The sequence below is a fragment of the Sander lucioperca genome, chromosome 8 (genome assembly GCF_008315115.2).
Source record: "Sander lucioperca isolate FBNREF2018 chromosome 8, SLUC_FBN_1.2, whole genome shotgun sequence".
NCBI lineage: Eukaryota > Metazoa > Chordata > Actinopteri > Perciformes > Percidae > Sander > Sander lucioperca.
The window spans coordinates 29,095,190-29,106,740 of NC_050180.1; the positions used below are offsets into that span (position 1 = coordinate 29,095,190).

The window sequence follows — 11,551 nt, forward strand, 5'->3', positions numbered from 1 at the left end:
TAAGTTTAATTGTGATGAAACCAATAGTTTCCGGTTAACAGTGAATGCAATACAGAATCAATGGTTTTATTTGACACTGTTTGCTGCAATAGGTAAACAAATAAAAAAATGCAAGCTTGGGTCTTGGGCCTGGGTTTGTTGAAAGAATGAATAGAACACAAGCGACCAAGTCTGTAAACTGCCTTTCTATGCAACTATCTATACTTATAATATATATATATATATATATATATATATATATATATATATATATATATATATATATATATAAAAAACTAATTATTTGGCATTGATTTTTAGTCATATATTAGGTCCCCTGTAGTCTGGATCAACGACAGTTAATTTGCAGGTGCCAGATGTTTCCCCGGATGTTTCGCCAGATGTCCCTCGCCTTGCAAAACTCAACAAACTTTACTTATCAGCACTAAACACAAAGTCAGTCCCTCCAGGATTTCGCGATGTCGCGATTGCGCCAATTCACACAAATTCAACCAATCACCGCGAATTTGGTGCGACTCGCAATTTTGACCAATCACCGCAACTTTTCCACAAATTTGACCAATAACCTGAAGTTTCCCGCGACTTCAACCAATCCCAGCTGTCCCACATGCACTCTGAGAGCCAATGACCAAGCGGGAGTGAGAACGGGTTGATCATTTCCTTGTTTGTGATATGAAGACGAGACCTATGTGACTCGAACATGTCACATTACCAACAAAACGTACAGCGAAAAAACGTGCAAAACATTTCAGACCGTCCTGCCAACCTGTATACATTTTAACATCAATGTACGCTGTAATGATTTTTCACTCTAAAGTTGCTGCCGTTTCAATCCTGTTGGCTATCTGCAGCGGGCGGGACTGCAGCTCCGTTCCCCCTGCGACTGACGCTTGCACACACACACAAACAACACACACGGTGGATGCAGGAAAAAAAGGAGATGAGACAACACGATGACCTAAATTGAGGACAGCTGCGCTCGTTATTGTACGAGCAATGATAAGTTAAAGTCCAATAAGTACTTTATCAAACCGTATGAATGTGTGTCCCAGGCCAAGATAGGAAATTAACTAACAACATAAAGATCAACAAGCCACTGACACATATGTTCAAATTTGATTCATTCAATACATTATTATTTTTTGTCTTAAATCCACCAGCCATTTTCATATTATTCCAACATTTGCAGCATCCTGAGCCTTTTTGGTAAGGTTACTAGGAAATCTCAGCCCAGAGTAGTTTTATTCTCCCCAAAACAAATTTCCTTTTTATTTTTAAAGAACTATTAAAAAAAAAAAAAAATATCGCAACTTTTTTGCAACTTTCACTGTCTCTCGCAACTTCATTGCAACAAACACACAAAAGACATCGCAACTTTTATCGCAATTTTTTACAAAAGCTCCCACAAAATCAGGCATTTTGGGCCGCAACAATCTCAAAAAAAGGCCGCGAAATCCTGGAGGGACTGCAAAGTACAGATAATGATGATGGGGATGTCATGAGATGTGATGGTTTTTGCAGGTATGTTTGTTGGTAAGTCGGGGGATCAACAAAGGCATTAGGAATCATCTTAGAGGACCATGAATGACTGTACCAAGACAATTAATTTATAAAATATTGACTGATAAACAGTCATAAATAAACATTGACGGACAATGCCTGCAGCTCCTCTATCCTCCCTCTGGACCTCATCTCCCTTCTCCTATTCCTCCTCTAACTCCTTATGCACTCTGTATCCCCATCATTATCTGGCACTGATATTTGCTACTAAAAACAGATGTGTAACAGTAGCCTGCCATTAGTTATGTTGATTCTACTTTCGGGGTAGTAATGGAGAGATCCACCAAATGTAGCCTTCAGTGTGCCAAATGTCTACTCCACCACTGACATGCTGTGTTTATGGGTCGTACTGTACCGCTCATAAGCCCTATTGTGTGGGTTAAACCGGCATGTCTCCGTAACGTCATCTGCAAAGTGGTAAAGGGTTTAATTTTGTATTGTGGTAATCTGACACACAAAGGCGGAGAGGCAGCCATTTGTGAGAAATGACTCTGCCACCATGTGCAATCTGAATGTACGCAATTCTTGCAGTAAGCAGAATAATAAAAACTGTCTTCTCTCATACAAGCATTGTGATGACAGCTGCTAATTATAGCAGATGCTGTGCCAACCCTCTGGTTTTTGTTTTCGTCTCATCTGCTCTCTAGTGTGACACGTAGGAAGTTAGTTTTATTTGCTAGTTGCTCGTTAATTTCCCAAAGGTAAACTAAGCGCCTTACTTTCATTGGCTAAATGATCACTGGAGGTTATAATTTCTGTTCAACTAGATGAAAAACTCAAGTACAGAGCAGAACTAATATGTTTCATAATATCCGGAACACTGATAACCGCACAAAATAAACTCACTGTAATAGCGGGAGATGTATACAGGAAAAACAAATACGATTTCCTGTGCATTCACTTTGACATTGACCTTTTTCTGATTAGGCTAGGTCACGCAAGGTTTCATTGTTTATAAGTAATTCAAGATCTATTTTCCCCTTGCCATCACACTGTTAATAGCTTTCAGTCAAAATATTGTGGCTCATACATACATACCAAAAAATAAGTTTTCTAGATAGAACATCCACTTGCCAAGAGTAGCACAATTTGTCATTCTTCTTCATTTTTCTAGTTCATGCAAATGGGTTATAAAGCAAGGAGTGCTTTGAATTATTCAATCACAACTAAGCTGATATGTAGAAATACCATTTTCTCTTTCTTTCTCTTTAGTGTTAAGGAATTTTACTCACTATCTCAAGAAACTAAGCTGAAGGACGCAACCAAAGACCCTTTATACTAAAGATTGCGCATTTCAAGCATTGCCAACGGTATGAAACAATACACACTTCCTGTCTCCTAAAAAGGCATGGCCTCTTTTGAACGTGTAGTGAACGTCATGTGGATGAATTAAAAGTTACGTTTGAATAATTTATTAATATGTTCTTTTGCTAACATTAGATATTTACACAGCTAAAAGACATATTTACCATCACGGAGATTAGTTTTGTTAGGGCGTTCACTAACGTTAGCTGACATTAGCTTCTCTGTGTTGCCAGATCTCACGAGAGTTCAGTCCCGAGACAGAAACAAGTCTCAAACAAAGTTAATTTTCTCCTGATACGTCCGTTCGAAAAATGCCATTTTAGTGTCAGAATGTTCTGGAGATAAGTGGCTTGTGAGAAATAGATCCAATTTCTACTTTGGTAAGTATGGGGCGAAAGGATCGCTCATAATCTGTGTTCATGTTCACTTCTCCCATTGGAATCAATACACTCGGACCTGCCGCTAGTCTCATAAAGAGGCATGGCAGTGGTGGAGCCCACGTAACACACAGAGGAAACTAGCTTGAGTTGGGGTGTCTCGGTTCTAAACCGTCTCTGACGCAACATCCTGGGGCTGCACTTCCCTGTACTTATTCAACTTCACCTTACTGCCGAAAGAAAAGCTACTGCCACAAAAAGACACAATCAGTACTTTTTAAATTTAAACATTGTAACTTCTTACATACAGTACTTGATACCTGATGTGGTGTGATATCAAAATGACTTTCAATCGTTTTTGTATTGTTGTTACTTGTCTTGTTTTGATTTAATGTTGTACCACTTTAAGTTTACTGTTTGATTTTTTGAATTAGTTATAAAAAAGATTCTCAGAATGTACAAGTGAATTGTATGTTAAATCGTATGCTTTAATAAAAAGACGTTTGAAAAAAAAAAAAAAGACTTTCATACTAATATAAATGTGTATTCATCAAATAGTCAAGTAAAACACTTGTAGTGCAAAGCTAATAAAGAGTGTTTTTTGGCACAGGATAACAAAGGGATACAGTTTCAACACAGGATACTTAAGTGTGGGATTTATATACTTTACACTATGGCAAGTGAAGGAAATTGCTTCAGAGCTAAGCACTTAGTATGTAACCACAAAGTTCGACCCAACTTAACACAAACATTCATACAGGAAAGTATCACACAGAAAGGTAAAAATGTATGCTCACCAGATGGCAGATGGTGTCAAGATAATGATAATTCAGCTGCTCACAGCAAGGTGAAGAGAGCAGGCCAAAAGACATGACAATAATTAAGTGGCAAGAATAAAAAAATGTGGCTTTATTGTGGTTAGACATCAAATAACCTTTGTGAGATCAAAAACAACAGATTACAAGAGAACGTCACAGAGTCAAACCCGGACATAAAAGGTAACTACGGTATGATTGTACAGAGCAATGTTATGAAAAGATAATGTGCAACACATTTATAAAAAAAAAAAAAAAAGGTGAGAGGAAAATTGTATATATAAGAAATCTAAAATAGAACTTTGAAAAATAGTAACAAAATGCTAATAGGAAATAGAATACCAAAGCAAACCTGATTTTTCCATACATACTGTACACTGTACAGGTAATCTTGAGTTGGGTTCAGCAGGGTTCTAGTTTGTGTGACAAATAATACTCTGCCCAGAGACTGTAAAGTACGACGGCAAACCTCTGCTTTCCCTCTGACCTCATACGGTACATTCATTTTTCTCACACATCTCTCAATTGAGGCTGAGATTAGTTAAAGTATGGCACTGTAGGGACTACAAATCACCTGCTTTGTCACTCTGTCTGGTAGACAGGAAGCTACTGCATCCCTAATATATAGCTAATGGTTTGAGTTTCAGTATGGGCATTAGAGAGCAGAACAGTAGCCCTGGGAATGCAGTGGGAGAGAATCCAACATCAATCTTCATTCTGAGCAGGTTCAATGAATGCTTAAAATAAACCCATTAAACTGACAGTGACAAAATACCACGGCTTGAACTATGCACCTGTTGACACCTCTTGCCTAAATTGCAGGTTCTTCAAACTCTGAGCTTAACCGTTATCTTTCTACATTGCATCAACCACAGAGCAGTCGTACATCTGATGTGATTAAATAGTGCCTGGCATCCAGGCTGCCATGTCTGCTAAATATTTAATTAGGTCCAAGTATAGTATTTCTAGTACACATGCATGCTGAGGGTCTCAGTGCTGTGTGACTCACACTGTAGTGTTTGTACATCTCATTTAGTTACTTCTAAGTCCTCAATCCATTAAACAAACTAGCTTGCATTTATAGAGCCCATTTGGAATTTCCACTGTATGCATTTAGTTGACACTCACTAAATGTTGCAGTGATTGTGCAGGTGGGGAATTATTCTCCTGCACAGAGACGGTATGAGTGCATACAGTTGTTGATGGACACATAACAGTACTGTGATTTGAACCTGTGAATTTAAGTAACTGCCCCATTGTGACAATATCTGTTCCCTGTTAAGGGATTCCACCTTAAAAAGAAACTTTATCAGTCACAAAAAAATAAAAAATAAACATTTGCAGCCTTAAATGCCCAACCAAAATGTTCCATAATTTAAATTCTATTAAAAGATCAGTATCAACAGTAACATTTATTTCTTTAATCCAGTAATTTACCCTGTAGTCAACGCAACTAGGACACTAGGCTCCAACGTGGGTGGCCATATTTCAATTGTAGATTTGTACTGTTAAAAGCCTAGGCTATTCATTTGATTCATTTTGTCACATTGACTATGTTTACATACACAATATTTTTTTTTACCTTTGTACAAAAAAGAAACATTCCTACTGTACATCGCTAATGAAAATGATTATTCCATTAATATCATGCATCTACATGCAGCCATGCATACTCTGATTAACGTTGTGGGCTTGTTGGACCATGCAAACGCAGCCTCCCGCTTTCATTCCTTCAACCACCTTCTGGAAAAGATCAGCATTGCAATATTTGCAGATATCTAAAAACCTGCTGATATCCAATTCTTTCATAATGTGTAAAAGTAGGTGTGTTTCTTTTGGACATGCATCTCTACCCTAGCCTTGCAAACTGCTGGATAGTTGGTTTGTGTACAATGGACAGAGCTGAACGTAAACAGGCAAGAGGCCGTGTAAAACTGGGTTAAAAACCCCTATTACAGTTTTTCTTGATTGCTTTGACACAGCAGTCAACCCAAACTCCACATTTTTCAAAACAGTGAACACACAGGCCAAAACAGTGGCACTCATGGTCTAAATTACATTTTGTTTGCAAAAGGCTCTAACCGTGCCAAAACATTTAAAATATGCAACAAAAGAAAATTTTGCCTTCAAGCAACACAACTTGCTAACAAGTGTATAAGGTCTTCCAATCAACCATTACACAGTGGACAACAAAATACAAAATACAGCACTCAGTGCGAATCAGTGCACCATTGCTTGTCACTGTAGCCTATTACTGTACGTAGCTTTCATGCCAGTGACATTTGTTGAAAAATGTGCCTTCTTGCAAAGAATTGGATCCAGAATCAGAAATGCTTTGATGCAAATTTTATTGATTCCTTTGATCCTTATTTTGAAACTGTGGCTGAAAACTGAAATACTGTAAATATTACACAAAATACATGTAAACCAAAATAAAAACTATTAGAGTATAAGAAATTAAGAAAATACAAATAAAATCTATTACAGTAAAGTATAAACATCTATTACTGTAGAGTATAAGAAATAGCCACTATTGATACTCAGTCTCTTCTGTCTTGATGATGAGGCCACATGGCCATGATTGATAACGTGATCAATAACAGTTGCCCGAATTTCATCAGAAACCTGAGCCCTTCCGACTATACCTCCACCTCGCACTCGGACTCCTCTTCCTCGGACCCCTATACCTCTTCCTCTCACTCTCATCTGCCTTTGACCTCTTCCATCCATGTTGGCAAAGAACAACACAGACGCTGCACCTTTAAGGCCTGCAGACTGATTGCTAATTGAAGATTTGTGTGAAGGAGTGTCAAACAGGTGCTTCAGAGATTTCATACTGATATAGGTAGTTTCTAATAGTTAGGAACAGATGGTTTCTGTTTGGTTACCATAGCTAAAAACAATGGAGTTTGGACTGCTTGAATGACATCCATGTTAACTGTTCTGCAAAAAAGGATGGGGAAAATGTGTCAATCCAATGAGAAAGGGTTAATGCATTTGCAAGAGGTGTCTTCTGCTCTGCTGAGACAGTGATGACGAAAACCGAGTGGATTCCAGTTTCTTTAAGCAGGTCAAAGCAATCAAGAAAAACTGTAAGACGCATATTCCGAATATACTGTATACATGTCCAAAGAATGCTCCTAAAATCTGAATAAATCAGCATATCCCATGTCTTAATTAGAAAATGCTACATTCGGAATAAGGCTTGATTCGGAATATCCAAACAGAATATTCTGTTTACATGACAGTGTGCATGTAAACGTAGTTATTGTTGTCTCATTCCTAGTCGATAGTTTTAAGATCAACCTCATGCTGAGAGCAGACGTTAGACAGGAGACAGAGACTATGTGTGCGTGTGTGTGTGTGTGTGTGTGTGTGTGTGTGTGTGTGTGTGAGTGCGAGAGAGACTGGAAGAGAGAGAGGGTCGTTGACAGGGAAGGTGAGTGAATTATTGCACAGAGACCAAGCTCGGTTACTCAGTTATTGTTTCTGATGCAAACTTCCCTACATTCATAAATCTCAGGTATTCACTAGATATTACAGAGACTGTCATCTATTTGTCTAAGGAAATCAAACAATACATTTCCAACAGTGTTGGCTGCTTGAGATAAACTAGCACATTGTGTTGAGAGCATGGGTTTAAAAAGAAAGGCTGGCGAATGGCCAACAAGTCATCTGATGTTAATCCTGAGTTAGAAAGAGTACACAAGTAGAACCAAATCTAAATGTCTCCGGTTATATGTACTTTCTGAGTTTTTGTACAATGCCAATTGCTCGTAAGCATGTAACAGTTTATTTGTAATTTCATAATCTAGATATTTAAATTGTATTACTACAACACATCTGTTATATCCATTTTCTCAATTATTCAAACATTTAGCACGTTTTGATGGCTTTTTGTATCTTGAAAGCTTGTAAAAGTGTTACAATACAATTATTAGGTAGTAGTGCAGTAATTCTTGCAATATGAAAGGAGACTCTTCACTAATTGCCTTTTTCTACAACAAGGACAACACAAATCCCAAACTCTCCAAGCATAACACCACAAATGCCCAACCTGCAACACATACTGTATAACTCCACCCTGGGGACAGAATCTATTATTTCCAACACAGCACCTGCTTCTGTTGCAACTTGTGCCAACATGATTTGTAAGTCTGCTACAGCCAGTCGAGGCACAGAGAAAAGCAACATTGGTTTTATATACGAGGGGGGGGCAGGGGGGGGGCTGGTAAAAAAAAAAAAAAAGTGCAAGTGGGTGCATACTAAGGAGAAAAAAAGTGCTGGCAGCACGGCGCTGTCCTTCATTCTGGACCTCAGGTTACTCCATGTTACAGCATATGAAGGTCAGTCATAGTACACTATCGCAAGAAGAAAACACTGATATACACAGTTGATAAACAGTTCCACCAACTAAGCCATGTTAAATAACTCCACTCTGACTAGGTGCTAATGAGGTGGTGACTGAGCCACAGTACTTCCTGTCCTCTCATCCCTAAAATGTCAGGCATACTTGCATGCACATTGAGCTGCTTCATTTTGCACATTTATCCAACCACATATAAGGCAAACAGTGCAGTAGAATGAATGTATGGGCATGCAGCTTTTTTCACTAAAAGCTGCGGAGAGGAGCTGACATACGTTACCTCAGTGAGTGGCGCGAGAACTGGTCGCTGGGAGGGAGTCAAAGATCATTCTGCCAGTGCCATCTGTCAAGCAGGTTGAGTACAAAGGAAGTAGGAGCAAGTGTCCCTCTCCCTGCTTCCTGTGCACCTCTCTCGCTTCACAAAAGTCCCGTGTTACATTAGAGGAGAGAACCATACTCCACAAGAGGGGGAATCCTCTGTCAGACTAAAGCCAATCTGAAGCCAGTTTAAATCCCCCTTCAGAAGATAAAAGAATACACCTCCCTTTTCCTGGGGAATCGCGACTTGCTCCTGCCACTGCACAAAACCCTCTCCCTCTCCCTCTCTCCCTCTCTTTTTCTCTCTCTCTCTTACTTCTGCCTCCTTCTCTGCTCTCCTTTGCTCTCCTCTGATCCTGCTCCACTTGTACACTCGCTTGCTCACTCACTCTGGCATGCATTCTTATCCATTGTGGCTCAGAGCTCACAGACACACATACTGTACACACGAACAAATGCAAATAACATAAAATCATAAAATCAGCGTGTTCACAGACTATTTCTGTAGAATCTCTTTGTAACTTCCTGTTACACAATGGAACATGTGTTTCTGTGTTATGTTCCCACTATCGATATATTCTCAAATCACAATACGAGGGTCAGCAGTAAGCTCTTTCAGCTATAAAATAAATATTTGGTTCCTATTTCCGTTGTAATAAAACTGGATTATATTCATCCCTTGCTTTTTAGATGACAAAAAATTACTCACACATTCAACCAGGAACAATGTGTGGAGGGATTCAGACAGAACGGAGGATGCCTTTGCGGTTATGTAAAAATGGATATAATGAATAAAATAAATCTTTCAGAATGAGTCAGAGACCAGTAAGATTTCCCTTGCCAATCCCATTCACCATGATCACATAATAAATGGGCTACACTGTATGTGCGTATGCCCGTGTGCATAAAGCTATCATACACGCGACTGGATGTCCTCTAGAGATGTTCTATTTTGAGCCTTGAGTTGTAATGCACAACAGAAGAAAGAGGACAGGCAAGGCAATATTATGAGAATCTCCCCTAAAACTACACTCTCCCCCCTTCTGACCACCACCTCCCCATCTCTCTCTCCGTGAGGAAAATCTCCATGCTTTAAGGGGATAACAGCAGGAGGGAGGGACTGAGTTGTCTATGGGATATAAATAGTGCTGGATTGACCTGAACCATAAGCAGGTGTTGGGGAAAGATCAAGCAACTAACATAATGACAGGTAGTTACAACAGCAGGCACTGAGATTGGACCAATCACTCGAGAATCCCACCCCACACACACACACACACACACACACACACACACACACACACACACACACACACACACACTTCCGAGAATTAAAAAAGCACAAACAATTCATTGTGATTAAAAAGTAAGGCATGGCAGCTCTAATCTGCAGATTAGCTCAGGGTTTAAAACTCTACACAAAGATGAAAGTCACCTGCCTGCAGTCCAGGCAGCTAGTGACCAGTTTGGGTAAAACCTTTTACTATTTTTCTCTTACCAGAAAACACAAAGCAGGTGTTTTTGCAGTACAGTGCAGTAGTTGAACACAGAAACTGTATAGGGAACAACTAACAAGTAGAAGACTTAGTTATGCATCACTAAAAAAAGAAAATCAATGCAAGTTTCACTAGTTGAAATTGAATGTTTAATTATGAATGTACCTTAATTCCCTTGTAAACTCTTTCAGCTGCTAAAACTACAGCATACTATGTATTCACCATCATCATTACATTAACATTTTTCAGGCGCCATTGAGAGATTTACCATAAAAGTGATTTTGTGATAGCATTTGTCAGACAAAGCTAGTAAATCCAACAGTACATTAGAATGGCCATAAGATGTTCAGCATTTGTACAAAACCCACAACTTACTTGCCAAGGAGTCTTTTTTTTTAAGTGGAAAAAAGATTCATGTTATTAAAGTGAACTGAGAGCAGATTTTTCATCACAGGTAGTTAAAGACAAGTTCAAGGAACAGTGTGTAACTAGTACTTACAGAAAGTGTGTATTGTTACATGCTGCAGTCATGTGTGGGTTACTGTATTTTGTAGGCTTCATTAGGAGTACCTGGGAGTGATTTGATCCAAAGTTATTAATGTGACATTTTTAGAACCATTGGATAATGCACTGCTTCACTTGTATGCCTAGAGCTTACAAGTGAAATGATGGTAAAAGATGAGTATCATTTGTTATTTTCATGATTACACTGTCAAATGTAATACTTTATGGCTGTTGCAAGACTAGCAGAGTATTCCCAAAACATGTAAAAGTGTAGTAAACATACAAGTTTTATATTTTTTTACTTTAAATCTCTGAACTGACTAGTCCAAGCCTGAGTTGTATTTCTTTGCTGCTGCCTACAACTCCAGAACACACAGATCAAATTAGCCTGCAGAGATTTGTGGGAATGCTGAACATAGCTTAATATAATGTATTTAGGATCTTTTGCAAAAAAATATTATACATTTAAGGATTAGTAAAATTGGTCGTATTGCATGCTGTATGTGCACTGATGATACAATTATGTGCTTGATCTTATAAAAGACAGCTGTATGAAGATGCTGCACTGTATTATGACACAAACTGGTATTTGGTGTTAATGGATGTATAGTCAGGGACAAAACCTAATCCTCTCGGGGTGTATGAATGGGGCTTAATTACAGAGGACCCATACCAGTCTTAAGTACATGATCTAAATAATAGGTGTCCCGGGGTGGTGTTAGAGAAAAGCGTAAGGGGAGTGCAAGATGCATGGAGAGAAAAGATATGTGTGTATATGCTCCACTGGTGTAATAAATCCAATTCTGTACG

The 11,551-nt window shown here is 38.7% G+C and overlaps 1 protein-coding gene across 1 annotated transcript in view; it reads right to left on the reverse strand.

Annotated features, from left to right (window-relative positions):
• gramd1bb (GRAM domain containing 1Bb) overlaps positions 1-9,030 on the reverse strand; it is a 128,408-nt gene extending 119,378 nt beyond the window's left edge. Inside the window, exon 1 of the mRNA XM_031290899.2 lies at positions 8,704-9,030. The gene's annotated coding sequence lies outside the window, so the exon portion shown is untranslated. The remainder of the gene's footprint in view (positions 1-8,703) is intronic.
• Between the last annotated feature and the right edge of the window lie 2,521 nt (positions 9,031-11,551).